The sequence below is a fragment of the Canis lupus genome, chromosome 15 (genome assembly GCF_048164855.1).
Source record: "Canis lupus baileyi chromosome 15, mCanLup2.hap1, whole genome shotgun sequence".
In the NCBI taxonomy this organism is placed as follows: Eukaryota; Metazoa; Chordata; class Mammalia; order Carnivora; family Canidae; genus Canis; species Canis lupus.
The window spans coordinates 29,131,937-29,151,105 of record NC_132852.1 but is presented as its reverse complement, the minus strand read 5'-3'; the positions used below and the strand labels follow the sequence as shown (position 1 = coordinate 29,151,105).

The window sequence follows — 19,169 nt, the reverse complement described above, 5'->3', positions numbered from 1 at the left end:
AATCTGATGCTACATTTGTGATATATGCAAAGTCAACAAAACAATATCTGTAGGTAAAGAGATAAGAACATCACCAGAGCAAAGATAAAGACCACCATTACAACAACAGGAAAATCTATGACCTGAGCAACTTACTTGGCATTAATAAGGTGATCAAACCCATCTTAGAAAACTCAATGGACTTCTTTCTGGGATGAATAACATTCACATATAATTTAGTTTTTTTTCTTCTTGTTACTGAAAAAGAAACCTCCATGATACCAAACCTCCCTTTATCATGCCAGAGTATACTCTAAACATATATAGTATTGAGCATACACTTTTCTTTGCTGTCTAAGTAAAAATAAATCTTACTTCTTTGCACAAAAAGGCAAATGTTACTTCGTCTCCCTACTTCTACCTGAACCTAAAACCACATCAAGCATATTCCTTGGCATACAGTAGGCTTTTTTAAGTTAATATTTTCTGAATGAATTAATATGCTTTCTGATTTCTCATATTATTCAGAGACGTAAGAAACTGCAAATTCATGTTTCCTAGATATAAACTGTGAAGTGTTATAACTTCTTCCAATCTGAAACATTAGCTCCCTATCTAGTCCCAGAGGATGTTTTGAGTGAGAAATGAGGTGGTCTATCCAGGTCTGACAGTTTGTAGCCAAGAGGAAGACTACACAGAGGTATACATAACTGTATTGGACACCATGCAGTACTCTTTCCCAACACAGAATTCTTAAGGTCCTTTCTTCAAATATGTAATTAACTTCATGGAAACCGGATTTGACCTTACATTTAAGTTAGATTAAAATAAAAATAAAATTGTTTTAGCCACACATAGAAAGAAAATTCTACATTTAATGATTTTAATTATGTTAAATCAAATGAAATGATAAAGATTTGAAAACAAATTTGGTAAGTATAAGACACACCTCAAATATTATCTCTTTCAAATCCTGTTTTACATTAAAATTACATTTTAATGAAGAATCAATAAAGGCATTCAGTTCCAAAATATTGCCTCCTTTAGTCCCTATGACACTATAATAATACAGCCATCTTCTGAACTCTCTATCTGGTCTTGCCTTTCTTCTTTGCAGCTGGACATGTGCACAGCTGTGGGGGAGGGCCTTCATGATCCCATGTTCAATCTTCTGTCCTATTTGTTGACATCAGAAAACACATACATTCTCTGGCCAATGCTTCAACTGTCAATCTTTGGAGGACAACTCCCACACCCAAACATAGAGCCCTGTGTATACTTCTGAGCCACAACCTGTTATCCACATTTGCCCATTCTACATTCACTTAAATGTCCTACAATTTCTCTCAAGTTAAAAATGCTCAGTGCCAAATTCACCACATTTCCTCCATTGCCTTTTTAACACAGATTTCATCTTTCTCAGCATTTGTAAAAAGTCCATGATAGCCTTTTTGTAAACTTAACACAGTGCCATTTGGGGGACTGAATGAACAGAGTCTGTTCTCAATAAGAAATTAGCAGTCAAAGAAACTGAAATGAGAGGGAAAAGCAATAAAGAAAAGATATTCTACACTTATCTGAATATTTCACAATATCAGGGGCTGCCTTGTGATGACAGCCCAACATCTTTGGACATATTCCTACATTTGGGGATTTTTCTCACATTGTGAGTCCAGTTTTGGAAGTCAGAAAATTAAGATACTACCTTATACCTGGGCACCAAACCAGGGAGAACCAGGATTCTGCAGGAGCAGTTGGGGAGGCATTTGGTTCAACAACTTCAGGAGGCAGATACCTGACATCATAGGTTATGAGAAGCCACCTGATCAGAGAAAAGTCTTGGGGTATGGCTGTGTAGCCCCAGAACCAGGCTCTCTGGCACCCTCTCAAAGATTTTGGAAGCTTACTAATATCTGTCAATACATTCTTCTTTCTGATTAAACTATCCTGTGCATATTCTGTTTTGTGCAACTAAAAGCCCTGTCTAATACACAGATTCAAGTATTGAAATTCTGTTAATTCTCAGAAGCACAAATTGAGTATTAAGAAAAAGTGGTCAATTTCAAAAACAGTTGCATTCATCTTCACCCTAGGCCATTTTAGCATAACAAGTTATGTTTGCCATGCTACAGAGCCACATAAAGTCCATGCTTCCATGAAATGGGAACACTGAAGCTCCTAGCTTGAATAAAAATTTCACCATAATTTCTTTAAGAGTATTTAGCGTTTCTTCTGAAAAATAATTTAGAATAGTTAATTTGCTGATAGAAGTTTATAAAATCTGTTTTCTTTACGCCTGAGGGTAAATTAAACCACAGAACTTTAAGATGTGGTCTACTAAATAGATGCACCAAGGTTATCAGTACTCAACGTGTTATGGTCATGAATACAGCATGATAGTTAATAGCATGAGATCTGATATCAGAATATCTAAATGTGAATCCAAACTCAACCACTCAGTAGTTTTGCCACCTAGAGCAATATAAACGATGTATCTACACATCAGCTTATTGATCTGCAAAACAAAGACAACTATAGGACCTACTGCAAATAAGTTTTTTAAAGTATTTATGATACAAAAAAACATATGGAAAGTGCTTAGCACACTATCCAGAATATGTTAAGTCTTCAATAAATGTTATCCACTATGATGACTGGTAGCCTCATTGGCAATTATGAGGACAATGATACTATAACAATGTGAAGGAGTCTAGGACTTAACACATTTGACTAAGCCTTGTACTAGATGTCTATTATAGTAGAGCCTTTTAATATTAAACATCTCAGTTCTTCCAAATGTCTTCTCCTGCTCTTTCAAGGGATTATTACTTCTGAAACTAAACTGCCCACACTCCTTGGCTGAGAAAAACACACCTGGGGATAAGTTTCCTGACTGAAAAGCTATGCAGCTCTAAATGGGCTATTTTTTCGCTTTGTGCCTGAAAACAGCTTTTCTACACCAGTGCCCCTTCGAGGGTATTTTGGCCTCAGATTAGAAGGACAGCGAGCTACTGCAATGGCATTTTAGAGAGAGTCTCAGAGTTTCCAAATATTCATTTTTAGCCAATGTTTCCAGCTCAGGTCCATTTCCAGTGGCTAGGGGAAAATAAATATTTGTCTTGGGATTGTTGGGTTCCAAGCATTTTGCAAATGTTCACCTAATACTTCCCTGGGAAAATATCATCTCTGGTAAACGTTAACCTAAAATGTAAGTTGTTTGTTTAGCAAAAACTGTTGCAGTAAAAACCAATCTTGCTAAGCATTTGCAAGCATATGTGCTGGTTTTGTCACCATTGTAACAATGTGGTTATGATATGCTTTGGTTTGGTACCTAAAGTTTCCTCTGTTTAACATCATCTGTTAAAAAATGGTTGCTAAACCTTGTTTAGAGTTATCACCCCTTTAAGAATCTGATGTATGCTCTCTACTATTTACTCAGAAATTGACATATACATAATGCAGGCCTGCATACAAAACAACTATGTATGGCTAACAATTTAAAGTTCTATTTTGAAAAGTCTAACAAATTATCTGTTTATTGGCATTCTGTTAATCAGAAAACTCCAGATAGTAGCACTTCAGTTTTGTGCTACAACAATGATAGTTGGTATTCAAAATAATGACCCTGGCTCTGTGAACTCCTTGAATTCTGCCATGTATGCCTTTAAGCCTTGCTACTCAAAGCACAATCCTTAGACTAGCAGCAACCTCATCAGATGAGAGCCTGTCAGATGTGCAGAACCTCAGCCCCCGAACTCCCCAACTCCCACACTTGCTGAATCAGAAAATGCTCTTTTATTAAGATAACTGGTTGATTCACATGTATATTATATTTTGTGAAACATTGCTTTGAGTGCATGAACAGTCCTTTAGGAAGCTCTGGTCTCCAAGATTCTTTAAGTGCTTGAGTCACAAGTTAAATTCCAATACTGTCTTCTAGAAGCCCCCAATATAATGTATATCAACAAATACAAATTCAATGCTAACCACTTCTTCATTGTTCCAACAAATATTTATTGAGCTTCCACTATGTACCAAGCATTGTTCCAAGCCTCCATCTTCATTCTGGAGGGAAAATACAAATAAACAAATATGCGAGTAAAAAGGTAATCTGTCAGATGCTCATTAGTGCTATAAGGTAAAACACAGCAAGATGAAAATGACAGAGAATGCTGGTGAAGACCAGAAAAACCTGTGGATATGACAGCATCTGAGCAAAAACCTGAAGAAAGTGAGGAGTGAGACCTGAATTATAGGAAAGAGGAGCTTTCCAGCAGACAGCAAAGTTAGGTGAAGACCCTGAAGCAGGAAGGTATTCGGTGCATCTGAAAGATCAAGGAAGAGGTCATTTTCCATGGAGTAGAAAAGCAAGAGGGAGAAGGTGAGCAACAGGGTGGAATAAGGGTGGTCATGTAAGTACTAATAATCACTGACCACAGATACCAATTGCTTATAAACATGAGGAAAGGCAGCGGTATGACAAATCCAGATGGGTTCAGTGGAGGGGAAGACTGCCCCCTCTCTTCCAAGGAAAGTCTGAGACTTTCCTAGGGCTTTCAGAGTCTGTTTGAAATACAACTTACTCCCATCAGAAAGCAATTTATTCTTCTTTACTTTTTTGGAATTTAAGCTTAAAATATAGTTGCTAAGTACCTCTGGCAAAAACCAGATTCTGTTCCAGAGGGTCTGGCACATACTTGGCAGGAAAGACACTAAACTGGAATTAAATAATAATCCCATGGCTGGCTATAATTCAGAACCATATCTTGGCTACCTTTTTAGGCTTATGTTCATAATTATTCTAGACCACATTTCGACAGTATCCTAGCCATCTTGACTGAACATCTGTTTCAGGAACTCTTCTGCCTTTGGCCAGTGTGTGCTCTCGTTGCAGACAGCATGCCAGATGACCAGTGCCATCCCCTTAATATTGTGCATACACATCTTGTGTTTTTGATTCTGTGCCAAGTTCTCATTGGGAGACACAAGGTTTTTGGTAACAAGGGATATGTTCTCCTCTTGTTGCCACATGTAAACCACATGAAAGGAATCATGACTATATTGCTTAAGAAGTCATGCCAGTAACTGTAAAGATCAGCCTAGCCCACAAATAACAGCTATCAATTTGTACAACCTTTGTACGTGGGATAATCTAATCCATGCTAATCTCTCTCCATTATGGCAATGGAGACACTATAATCACTCCTCACACAGAAAGGCTTCAATCAAATTAATGTTCCATGTCAGCTCTATCTTTAAAATATTCCTTCTTCCTCATCCAGCATGAAAAGTGAATAAATCTGTCTATGCTGAACGAGCCTCCCAAGGATTCTCAATCTAATCCAGCCAAAATAGAATTTACCAGTCATAAAAATCTAAATAAAAACAAGAATAAATGGAGGTCACTATTCACTCATAGACAGATATAATCTACTTTAATATAATTAAATTACAAAAAGAAAAATTATGGGATTATTTATAGTTTCCTCTTGCCACTAATTTGTAGAATATTAGAGGCAAATAGGACCAATGGAGATCATTATTTACAGGTGAAAAAATGGTGGCTAAAGGAAGCTAAGTGATCTTGCTCAAAGATACAGTACTCCTTGGTGGCAGAGAAAGCACCAAACCAAGGTCCTTCATCACACCACCACCACCACCATCTCACACACACACACACACACACATTTTCCCACACACTAAGTTACAGCATAGAAAAGCTTCTCTGATTTGCTCCAGTATTTATATATATATGTCATTAACTATTGGGTTGGGGAAGGGGAGGCTATGTAATTTAGGGTTAAAATGACAAGAACCATTGCTAATTGAAATCAATCCATCAGAAATTGAAGATAAAGCATTTTTTTTTGAAAACTTAATGCAAGCCAATAGGAACATTGGATTCAATTTTTCAAAATTTAATTCTCACAACTCTCAAGAACACATCTATTATACCACAGGAGGCACCCTTCTAATGTCAGTGAATATTTCTTTTTTTAAAAAAAAATTATTTATTTATTCATGAGAGACAGGGGGGAGAGAGAGAGAGAGAGGCAGGCAGAGGGAGAAGCAGGCTCCATGCGGGGAAACCGACGTGAGACTCGATCCCGGAACCCCAGGATCATGCCCTGGGCGGAAGGCAGGTGCTAAACCGCTGAGCTACCCAGGGATCCCCTAATGTCAGTGTATATTTCTAAGGAATCACCTAATCTGTCTGCTCCATACTTGACCTATTTTAATTTTGCAGGTGGTTGGTGATACAGAGAATAGAAAATGCTGCCACTCAAAATCTGACTTTGTAAAACCTTAAACCTTTTAGAAAAGCAATCAGCACAAAAATGTGGCTTCACACCTGTGACTGAAGTTATATGGAGAAACAGAAAATGCCAAGAAAAACTAGAAAAGCTAGCTAACCCAAATTCGTTTTTATATTTGCAAGCTTCAGAAAGTTTTGTCAAACAATAAATTATTTCTCAAGATGTACCAATGCACAAAGTACACTATAGGACATCCACACATGATAAACATTTAAAAATCCCGTTGATGGATATCCATAAATCCTCTGCTTATAATGACTCATCATCATAAAACTCTTGTATGTAGCATGGCCATACTTTCCCAGGATATAACAATGACCCCAGGATATTATGAGATTCTCAGGTGTCTACTTTTGTCTGTATCATGCTAGTGCTGATGGATTTTCTTGGGTTGTGGTTGTTCACAATGGTAATCCTCTCAAAAAAAAAAAAAAAAGTACTGCACTAGCAAGAATACTTTGCTTCCTAATGACCATAGATAACACATTCCATTTTCAGTGATCTGCTTGGTAGAACCTTATGTATGTTGAAAGATCCATTCACAAACACAGCCCTCTCATTTTTCAAACTAGAAAACTGAGATGTTTAAGGATTTTCCCAAAGGCTATTACAATTTATTCATGCAAATCCAGGCCAGGAACTTGGGTCTCCTGGCTCCTTATCAGCTGCTGTTTCTACTGGGTCAAACTCCTCTATGAGTCATCCCCCACCGTAGGATAGAATCTTACTTTATCCTCCAAATCCAATTCAAATGGCCTACATTTTAACTCACCCATAATTGTTAAATTGAACAAGAAGTTTAAAAGCAACTGCTTTTTCTATTACTGTGGAAATTCTGGCTCAATAACTATAAATGTCTTACTCATAACGTTGTACAAAATGACAGCCTGCCAGCCCATCTATTTATCTTATCTTATCTATCACCTACCTTTTTTTTTTTTTTTTTTTTTTTTTTTTTAACCCTACTGGGCTATTTCTAAACAAGCATTTCCAAGGTTGTGTGGCACAGGGTAAAGCTTGCAACCTGTAGCAAGTGAACAATTCACCAATCCAAGGCTTCTGACTCAACTCAAACCTATAGTTTATTTAGGATTTTAAGGCAATGTCTGCACCTAACAGCCACCAACGTTTACTGAGTGAGCCACAGCCATTCTTCCTACCTGGTTCTTTGCACAAACAGCATCTCATTTAACCTTGATCACAACCCTAACATGGCTAAGCAAATGCCCTCGGCGGGGGTGGGGGGGGGAGGAAATATCAGGAATTTGAGGAAAATCAGATCCAAGATCCTTAATAATCTGCCAAGATCAAACAGATAATAAATAGGAAAATGAATACCGGAGTTCTCCGTCACACAAAAATGTTCCTTAAGAGTATGCACAAGAAAGAGCTCCCATTTTCCAGCAGAGGATACAGTCTTCAGGTCCTGTCCTTTCCCAGTATCTAAAGGAAAGAGAGTAAGTAGAAGAGATACTGATAAATTTAATAAGAATACTTGAATTACGAATATCTTCTAAATCAACCTCCAATCCATCGAGCTATAATGCTGCTTCCTTAACAGTAGATATTCCAAGGCATAGCAACGCAACTTTTCCTGCACATTCACTGTTTTTAGGGTAGTAAAACTAGACTTTCCACACGCTAGCTACCCAAGAAGCAATAGTTTCCCTATGTCTTCCCTATGTGTAAAATGAAGTTCATAATAGCAGTACATAGAGCTGCTGGCAGGATTAAATGAGTTCTATATGCAAAACCCTTGAATACGCCACATAGTACACTCTGCAAATATTAGCTACTAATCTTATTATCCCTATCCTTACAAAAGTAACAAGCCAAGCAACAGTGTATTTCCAGGTTTTGGGCTGATCATTCAGCTTAATAGCAATAATTTAGCACTGATCGGAGGTAAAGATCTACAGCAGAAACTGAGGAATGATTAATACAAGGGAAAAACAGGTCCATTCTTAGTCCTATGGGGATTGGCAATGCACTTGAGGGAATGAAGATAAATGCAAATGAGATCAAGAACAAAAATTAGCAAACGAACATTTCATGCACTGTGTATATAATGAATGGTGTGACAGTGGTGACCAGGGAGAGGCTGGCTGACTTCACAGAGCCAGCATGATTCCCCTGGACCACAGGAGGGTTGTGCCATAGCAGAGAGTAAAGACAATGGCATTATTGTAGACAGATGAAGAAGCAAAGGCTCAGCAGTGGCAATGGACAATACAAGAGAAGGTTTCTGGGAATATGAATAAATAAATTGCTTCATAAACCAAAAAGTGTTCAAGTTTAAGGTGTTATGATTTCCAATGTGGATGGCTCTGATAAAGTTTTTAACCAATCTTGCATTCAAAGCTCTTCAAATGACTGAGACCTCCTGCATGGTTCTCTCTCCTAGAGTTTCAGCCATTAAAGGAAGCAACAGAGCTAGGCTATTTGGGGACAAAGGGGCTGGTGTTGCACCACTGACATCATAAGGCACTTGCAGCTCTGCACTGCCACAGCCTAACTCTGTGACCTTGGACTTTTACTCTCTGAGCCTCAGGGTTTCCTCACCTGTATCATGGGGCTCATATCAGCTATTTCCCTAACAGGGTTATTGTGAAGATTAAGTGAATTAGGTGAACGGTTCTTGGAAGAATACCTGGCATCTCATAAGCATTATGTAAGTGTTTACATTACATTACATTATAATGAGCTCATTATATCTATGCTGTGCTCTGTCTTGCTCCAGCTCTGATTACTTCATCTGAGACAAGCTATCCAGTAGGCAAACCTTTAGTACTGCATTTGCTTGGCAGGACTCCAGGGATTTTATAAGTGGTCTCATAGCAGAAATGAAAGGAAACAAAGGGGAAGTGGGCCTGTACTTTGAAACATAGTCCTGACAAGAACAAAGGTGGGAGAAACAGTTTCTCTGCTTCTTCCCATGTTCTCACACTCACTCAAGCAGGGGAGTTAGTATTTTTTTTTTTTTTTTACCCTTTCCAGCAGAGGCCTGAGGATCTAAATGCAAGTAGGGCATACTTGGTACCCTCCACGACATCCACAGAAACCCATAGGAGCCTTCTCAGACTGCAGACAAGATCTCTAGCTGGGAATTAGGAAGCACAAGGACATCTGTTTTTCCATTTATCTATTTTTCATTTTGCATGGACATAGTCCAGTGGATCTCAAACTCATGGCCTACAACTCTCTGAGGGCTTTAACCAGCCCCTTGAGCAGCACATCATCCTGTCATTAAAAGAAAAGATAAAACAAAAGAAAAAACAAGACAAACAAAAACTAAACAAAAAGAAAGAAAAACAAAACAAAAACAAAAAACCCTGAGTTTCTAGCCCACTTTATAGACAGTGCCCCCAGTTATCTGCATACAACAGACTGGGGGATATTCAGGATTGCCCAGTTTGGGCTGGCTTTATTTTTACTTCATTTCGTTCTCCTAATAACTAATGAAGAAGGTAACATTAGACACATTTTAAAACATGTAAACTAAAGCTTAGCGAGTTGAAAAGAAATGCTTAATCTTTCAATAATTGGCAACTGATGAGGTTTGGATTTGACATCAGGCATATTTGACTCTCACTATAACTCTTTTCTCTGTTCACTCATTCAACATTTGTCAAAAACCTCTTTAGTACTAGATATTGTTATAGATATGGAGATACAGTAAGAAGAAGATAATGTCCCGATCTCAAGGAGTTTACATTCTACAAAGGAAGACAAAATAAACCAAGGCATATTAGATGACCTCGGGTGAAAAGTCATAAAGAAAACTGAAGGATAATTGTGAAGAGAGAGTGATAAAAGAGTGAGGGAAGTTATTTTACATACGGTGGTTAGAGGAGGTGGCATTAGGAAAGACATTTAAGTGAAGTGAGAATCAGGCAGGCAAAAATCAGAGGGGAGGAGGGAGTGTCCAGCAGAGGTGAGAGCAAGTGCAAAGGTCCTGAGGCATAGCCAAAGAAAACCAAGAAAACCAGTGTGATTTGGTTAAAGCAAAGAATAAGGGTAGTGGTATGAAATGAGGTTGAAAGTACCAACTCAGGCCAGATTACACTCAGTTCTAATAGGCTCTGGCAAGGCATCTGCATTGCATCTGATTATAATAGAAAACCATTGGAGAGATTTGCACTGGGAATTATATTCTCAAAAGAATTATATTTTTAGAAGATCACTCTACCTGTTGTGTGGAGAACTGACTGTAATGGAACAAGAGTCAAAAAAAGGGCTAGTTAGTTAGGAAGCAGATTTAGTACTTTTGATGAGAGATTATGACATTTTGGACTAAGTTTGTAGTTGGACTCATGGTATATTTTGAAGGTTTTCTTCCTAGTTAAAAAAAACCAGGGTAGTCCTTAAGGAATTCTTTTGGGAGAATTCTTTCAAAACATAGTTTGAGGAATTTTGAAGTCAAGAATGATGGGATATCTTTAGTCTGTCACAACCATAGCTTAAACTCAACGTTATCATCCATGTGACAGTGTATCAAGCATGTGATCCAGCACTTGGTCAACAGTAATCATGAAGTCACACCAACAATGTCATTTTAACCTTTATAAAAGGTAAAAGGGCAAAGGGCTTGTCTTCCTTTTTACCCATCCATTAGCCAATTTCAGAGCAATTTTATCTTGCTACACAGACAAGTTTTTAAATTCTCGACATTTAAAACAATCTTCAGTTTCCCACATTTCTTCAGGCTTCTCCACAGTGTATCCTGAACCAGAATATTCACAGGTAGACAGATCACGCAACAAATCTATTCTTTTCTCAGGCAACACTCTTTGAAGTACCCAAGTGCTAACAGTACTACCTTGTTTCATATGAAAATATGAAGTTTTAGAGAGATTGAAAATATGGGTTGATCAGTGTCATCAGACTTATAATTTTATACTACAAACCATAGATGGTTTGTTGGATCTGTAGCAGAATGAACTTTTTATATTACCTCCTTTTGTCATCACAACAACCCAATCAATTTCATAGGCTTTTGTATCCACTTAATTTTGCTCTATAAGATCACATAGAGAATTATAGGCAATCTAGTACAGAATCCCAGGTCTTCTTATCGCCACACCAGGGCCCACTTGATCAGATCATTCTATTTTCCAACTTGACGCCTAATTACTCAATGTCAAAAAATAAAATAAAAAAGCAAATTTTATTTCTTAAAAAATCTATTATAAGAGAAAATATAGTATTAGCAGATGCAATGATGGTTGAGAAGAACTCAGGGAAAATAAGTCTGTATTAATTTCTCAAATCCATGTTAAACCTGTCCCCGAAGATCAATATGTATCTCTTTGATGGGTCCAATTAAGCACAGACCAAGCCCTTACTATGTAGAGTCCTGATTATGAAGAAACAGAAAAGACAACTTACATGGGAGAAGCAGAACAAACATAAAGAGAGCACAAATGTGTATGCATAGAAGTATAAAGAGAAACAACTGAATTTATAAAGAAAACTTCTTTGAGAAGATTTAGCAATTTTGAAAGTGTAGCAGTTTTGAAAAAGGAAGAAGATGGAAAATAGTTTTTCCCGATGTCAAAGAGAAAACAGCCCAAGTAGAATGAACTATGTATACCAAGACTCACAAATGGGCTAACAGCTCTATATATTCAAGAAATTAAGTAAAATAATGAATGATTTGTAAACCATGAGCTATAATCATGAATAATGGCCTTGAGGTAAGTTGTATTGGCTGGAGATGGCTATCGTTCAATGTAAATATCCCTAGAACAGCAGATGCAATGATGATTGAGAAGAACTCAGGGAAAATACCTGTAACGACCGGAATACCGTAGCATCTGAATTAAAATGCAACGTTCACACCTATTTTTGCACTGTGCTTGCATTTTTCTGTCCAGTATGCCAAGACAAAAAAAAAAAAAAACTGGTGGAGGAAGGTCATTAGAGAAAGTCTAAATGAGGAGCAAATGGTTTAAGACTTACCCTCAGTTGGTACAAAGAGCTTTGGCATCACCTAAGCAAAGGGTGATGTCAGAAACTGTAGCCATGGACTATTCTTTTAAGAACTTTGTGAGTTCTTAAAGGCATTCCTCCTCATCTTTTTATAATAATTATTACCTGTTTTCCTTTAATTCTTAGAATATTCTTGACATGTAATAAAAATGAATAGAGGTATATATTTTATTCAGCTAAAAACTAACCATTCTAGTGATCTTTGCAAACTGCCAATCCACTCTTTATCCTTCTTCTAACTCATCCCATGTGGAGTTAAGACCTAAGAGACATAATACATATTGTCAGAATTCATATAACTAGGGAAAAAAAACAGTAGAAAGTTAATCTTAGTAAGAGTTAAAATTGGGGGAAAAATAAAATAAAAAGAGATATCTTTCAAGGACTGAATGGATAAACAAACTGTTACATGCAATCAATAAAATACCACTCAACAACTAAAAACACACAACTTGGACAGATCTCAGGGTGTTAACCTGAATGAAAGAAAGCTAATTTCAAAAGGTTGCAAAGAAATCATTATATTTATATAACATTCTTAAAATGACCAATTTTTAGTGCTGGAGACTAGTGATTGCCAGGCTTTAGGGTTGGGGAAAGGATGTGATTATAAAGGTGTAAGAGGAAAAAGCTTCCTTGTCATAACTGGAGAGTTCCATATGCTGAATGTGATGGAGTTACAGGTATCTATACATACAATAGAATTTCACAGAACTATGAAACTATGAACTCCCCCCAAAAAGAGTATGTAAAAACCAGTGAAATCTAAATAAGTTCTATATCTAAAATATTATTAACTAAAAACAAAAAAACTATTATCAACATTTTTCATTGTTTTGATTTTACTATGGTTATATAGACAGGAATTCTCTGTAACACTTGTACAACTCCTGAGTCTAAATTATGTCAAAAGGCTTTTAAAAATGTTTTAGGGATGAATGGGTGGCTCAGTGGCTGAGCATCTGCCTTCATTCAGCTCAGGTCGTGATCCTGGGGTCCTGGGATCGAGTCCCACATCGGGCTCCCCGCAGGGAGCCTGCTTCTCTCTCTGCCTATGTCTCTGCCTCTCCGTGTCCCTCATGAATAAATAAATAAAATCGTTTTTAAAAATTAAAATAAAAATGTTTTAATAAACATATAACTTCATTAACTCTCTTTCCTTAGGCTTATACCAAGCCATAAAATTGTAGCAATTTGACTTTTAGCAAGATAAATAACAAAACAGGAAAAATATTTCTGCTATAAATATATTAATTTTAGGTTTTTACTAGACTTTTAGCTATAGATAATTTTATACTTAGAGTTCTTTTTCATGTATACCCTTCTACCTCAAGGCACAGAGAGGTATCATGTCTTCTTGGAGTGCCAGGAACTTTACCTAGATAACCCCCAACCTACCCACCAAACTTCAAAAACTGCATTCTATTCCCAAGATAACTTCACATGTTCCACTTTATCCTTAAGACTATATAGTTTGCCTTCCTCTCCTTTAAAAAGATGCCAACATCTATCTCTGGAGCATTGTCTCTCCTCAGTGCTCCTGAATATGTCTGTATAGGGCACATCTCTGGAGTTTTGCTGCCTTGAAATAAACACAACAGAGATTTTCTTGTAAGGGCTTGCTGCTTCTCACTAAAGAGAAGTTGCGACAATACCAAATACTTTATAAATTTTCAATATTATTGTCCTCAGTCTATTTTCTTGTTTCCTTTTCCAAACATCCATAAAATATCAGTGCCTCTCAACTTTCTTTGTGGTGATCCTCAGCCTCAGCCTTCTCAGTCACAGGGGAAGTCCATTATATATTAGTACACCACTGGTGCCTTAAGTAATTTACAAATGAGGAAATGCTGGTCTCTATTCACCCCTACTTTGAGGGGTGTTCATCCTCAACACTGGACTCTCCTTTCTCTTATCCTTAAATCTATACTTTTGTTATATTTACTGCCTTCTGTTCCCCATTTCCCTAGCTACTACTCTTGAATCTTGCCTAATGCTGTCCTCTTCTTTTCGGACTCCAGTGAAAAATCTTATCTCAGTGTAAGAAGTTATTGTACTAACATATGACAAGGCAAAGAAAATGGACAAGCTGTGGCAAAGACCTAGAAGCCATGCCCTCTGGAAAAGTGGCCTTCTGGCAATTCAGAATAGGTGGCTACATGCTTCATAAAACAAGTAATCAGTTTGAGATGGAGCTCTCTGGCAGCTTTATGTGATAGGGATAGGTGGCCCTGGATGATTATGAACTCTATTTATGGAGGAGTTCATATTCAAAAAGTTAGATGATTTAGTTTTTTCCAGCATCATTATAAAAATGAACTCTCAGTCATGAATAGAAGTGTGATGAGATGCTTCTAAGATTCCTTCCATTCAAAACTACTGATCTGTTTCCCTCTAACTTTTTCAGATGTTTCCTCCCATTTACTTTCCAATTACAGTTTATGCTTTTCTTCTTTTTAAATCAAAGACCAGGGTGCCCAGGTAGCTCAATCACTTGTCTGCTTTCAGCTCAGGTCATGAACCCAGAGTCCCAGAATCAAGTCCTGCTTGGGCTCCTCTCTCAGCAGGGAATCTGCTTCTCCCTCTGACTCTCCCTCCTCTCATGCTCTCTCTCTCTCAAATAAATAAAATAAAGTCTTTTTTAAAAAATAAAGACCAGCTCCCAACAACTAAACCAAATGCCTAACATCACATATCCACCAACAAATGGTGATACAAATAATCATTAACTCAAAATCATTCCAATATTTTGCACAAGATAGTCCATAAACATCTTCTCAATAAATGTTGAATGACTACATAATTCATACACCTAAAATTACTCTTTCTATAAAAGAAAGCCTTATATAAATAGCTTGGCAATCATATTAAGAAAAAAAAACCCTATAAAGAAGTCTATAAGGACAAGTTTTTTCAAACAAAAAAATGGGTCATATACTATAACAACAGAGTGGAACATCTGAAATTGAGATCATGCAAGAATTCACTACTTATGGCTGTTATCATCATATACTATGTATATAATACACATTGTATACCTGTCTATTATACTAGCATAATATACTATACACTATATAGAGTATGTTATATTAACAGCAACCATAAGTGTATATATACACACACATATATGCTTAATGACATACACATATACATATATTTATAAATTATATAAACTTAAATATTAACTTATGTATTTATAGCATATTAACATATATTACATATAGGTATTACAGATGCACATGTACACATAAATTAACTTCTATACTAATTGATATAATTACATAAGCCTAATTATTTTTAAATATAACTACTGATATGTAAATGCTGATAAAACTCTAACGTATATAAATATATGCAACTCTGATTGCATATATATATATCATATATAAAAATCTCAAGATTCACATTCCCTGGATGCCCTTGAAAGTATACAATTCAGTTTTACAACATATGCTGACCATTGTAATCTTTGAAAAAAACTGGACATTTTTTAACTTCATAGCTTTCTTAGAAAAATCTTTTTATCCTAGATCTAGATGCTTTCATTCAAGAAAGAGCTACCATTGGTTCCCAACCTTGACTTCATAAAAGAAATAACTGGAAGCTTAAAAAAAACTTATACCTGAGTTCTATTCCCCAGGAATTCTTATTTTATTCATCTGTGGTTTATTCTTTATGTTTTAGGTTATATTTTGGAAATTCTAAACATATACAGGATAGGATCTCATCACACAGTTTCAAAAATCATCAAATGTTGACAATCACATTTCATCAATACCTCTGCTTTTGTTTTTTGGCTGGAGTATTTTAAAGAAAATCCCACACATCATGTTATTTCATATGTAAGTATTTCTGTATGCTATTCTGATTTTTAAAAATATAACTACTAGCCTTAACAAAAATTTAAAGTTTTTTAAAAATATTTTATTTTATGTATTTATTTGAGAGAGAGAGAGAGAGAGAGAGCACAAATGGGGGAACAGCAGGCAAAAGAAGAGGGAAAAGCAGGCTTCCCGATGACCAGGGAGCCTGATGTGGGTTTGATCCCAGGACCCTGGGATCATGACTGAGCCGAAGGCAGATGCTTAACCAACTCAACCACCCAGGTGCCCCTGAAAATTTAAAGTTTTAACAAAATGTTTAAAAGCTCCTGACTAGGATATATAATAGCCACTCCCTATGCAAACTTCCCAAATTTTTTTCAAAGCTATATTTTAAATTTAGTTTGTTTGAATTAGCATCCAAAAAAGGTTTATACATGTGGCTTTTGGGTTTTACATCACTTAATTCTCTTTACTCTATAATAAATAGCCCCTTCCTTTCTAGACTAGGTGGTCTGCTCCCAAGCCATGATTAGCTTGACAAATCAGGGCATGTTTCCCATATAGTGACCTATATTCTGACATGTCTAGTTATTTCTCTTAGTGTCATTTAACATGTTCTTCTATCCTCAATATTTCCTGAAAACCACTAGAAGTTCAGTTAGATTCCAGTACAATTTTTCAGACATGCATGTTTCACGGATGGAGTTATTTATTTCCAGTTGTAACAGCAAGAGACTCATAATGTGTGGCTGGTCCACCGTGGTTCTGTTAAGATCAACTAGTTGGCTCATGGTTTCCAGCCTGATCCTTTTGTGTCAAAATCCCTCATCAACAGTTCATCTAATGGTTTTAGCTAGTGGTGATCATTGCCTAGATGGTGGAATTATTTTTTAAAAACACCAGTCTCCTCAGTACCTATGTCTTTAAAAGCCCCAGGTGATTGTAGTGTATAGCCAGAATAGGAAACCATTGATATAAATGAATATGACACACCCTTGGAGAAATAATTTAGCTATCCGGAATGGTAGAAGCCATAGGACTTGGAGCCATATATACTAAAACGAATATAGTCATTTAATCGTTTTTAAATTGGAAAAAAAAAAAGTCATTTGCAGAAGAACTAATGCATGTATCAGAAATTCAATGGTCTAACAAAAAGTGCTCTCACATGTAGGTATATGTTGTGCCCTTCCACAGCTGATCCATACATAACATGCCTGCCTTTAAAATCTGCTCCAGGGTAAGGATTTAAACAAAATGAAAAACTGCCCCTAACTTCTCTCACACCCTCCAGTGATCACAACAGCAAAGAAAGACACTCTGCAGGAAAACACTTGTTCAACTCCTAAAGAATTATTATAACCCACTACAGATCTTTCTCAATACTCTGAGGCCAGATCAAGTTTAAAACTAAAATCTATTTTGAAAACTAACAATGCTTATTACAGAGAAAACTGAGAGGCCTGAAAATGTCTTTTGCATACCTTATCTTTGTGGAACCCAAAGTCGCTTAAACACAGCTTCGCATTTGCTTCTCCTCCCTCATTTCCAGAGTCAGTGTCTCTGGACCTATCCCACTCCTTTATGTAATGAAATTCATACTCTTTATACCCCATTCTTTATCATCTTCACAGTGTTATTCTGTTTACTTTGTATGAAGGTATCAACTTATTAAACTGATCTGTTAACCTACAAAAGAGAAAGATGTAAAGGTCACTTCAGAGCAGGATAACAATGTGCATTTTAAGATAATATTCGACAAACTGAAGCATTCCAATTAGCTGGCAAACCCCTTAGTGCTATAGATACACACAGCATAGTACAAGGGAAACTATTCTGAGATCATGAACTTGGTTCAATTTCTTGGCTCTGCCAGTTATTTTATTTGAGAAAGACATTTTGCCTCTCTGTGCCTCAATTTTCTCTCTTTTGAAATAGTATATTTGGATCATACACAATTTAACCCTAAACTGTTAAGGTTTTATGAATGGTCAGTCAAGCCTGAGAAATTATTGCTTTTTCAGAAGGCTGCCCAAGATACATTCTTTTTAAGAAGAATATAGGGAGACACTGTACCCATAAAAAATGAGCTTCCACAGCTATTAAAGACATTAAAAAATAATCAAGAATAACAAATTTAACCTTCCTATCAATTATAGAAATATTCATACATGAAATAGTATGATGTTTGGGATTGGTTTAAAATGTTTCAGCAAAAAATATCATAAATGAAAGAGTAAATGAAACAAAATAGGCCAAATATCCAAAAAAATTGATAAAGCAGGGTGACACATATTCTTTCAAGTTGCATATATGAAATATTTTATAATACGAACTGTTAAAATATCATGAAATTGCATCTGCCCTCTTCCAGCTCAACCCATGGTTAGACACTGAATAAAATTCTTCATTTGGAGTTAGTAAGGTTGCCTGGTGTCCAGAGGAAATGGGACAGTCTACAAATAATTATGTGAATTCCAGTATATTCCATAAATGTTAAGTCTTCTCATACCAGTGTTTTTCTCTTCACTGAGATCTTATCTGTGCTTATAGAGTGAGCTAATTCTGAAGAACACAGGTTCACTATAATTTATGACAAGACAAGAACATCAAGGCTCATCAAGGAGAAATTACACTTAGGTTTCCCAAAATGCAGAATCTTGAAGACCAATTCTAGAGTAATCCCATCAGAAAGCATAACATGAGAATATATGGATATGTACTGAATCAGATTTTACAAGTGTAAACTACTCCCTGAGAAATGAGCACCAGGGGATCATTTATTTACTCTTCTTGGTCACTTGAGCAATGTTCAGCAAGTCACCACTGCAGAAGGCTAACATTCCAGTAGTCTTAACAGAAAATGTTTCAATAACCTTCCAAAGAGTTTAAATAGTAAAATAATTCAGCCTTATCACCATAGCAACTCAATATTAGGTGGATATTTTTCTATTCATCTGAAGAGCTTGGTAAATAAAATTATTCTAAACTGTATAAACTGCAGGCCTGCTTCACTCTAAGCAGCAGATATGGTCCTTTCAAGACTATATATAAACTG

The 19,169-nt window shown here is 36.4% G+C and overlaps 1 protein-coding gene and 1 long non-coding RNA gene across 10 annotated transcripts in view; one reads left to right on the top strand and one right to left on the bottom strand.

Annotated features, from left to right (window-relative positions):
- NRG1 (neuregulin 1) overlaps positions 1 to 19,169 on the bottom strand; it is a 1,074,255-nt gene that overhangs the window by 919,456 nt on the left and 135,630 nt on the right. The window lies entirely within an intron of this gene.
- Positions 8,839 to 19,169, top strand: part of LOC140605507 (uncharacterized) — an 83,258-nt gene continuing 72,927 nt past the window's right edge. For 2 of the 3 annotated variants that reach the window (XR_012008156.1, XR_012008157.1), the window contains exon 1: positions 8,849 to 8,967. This is a non-coding gene — a long non-coding RNA (uncharacterized lncRNA). Of the gene's footprint in view, positions 8,968 to 15,971; positions 16,130 to 19,169 lie in introns of all 3 variants that reach the window. The other variant, XR_012008158.1, reaches the window with a different exon arrangement.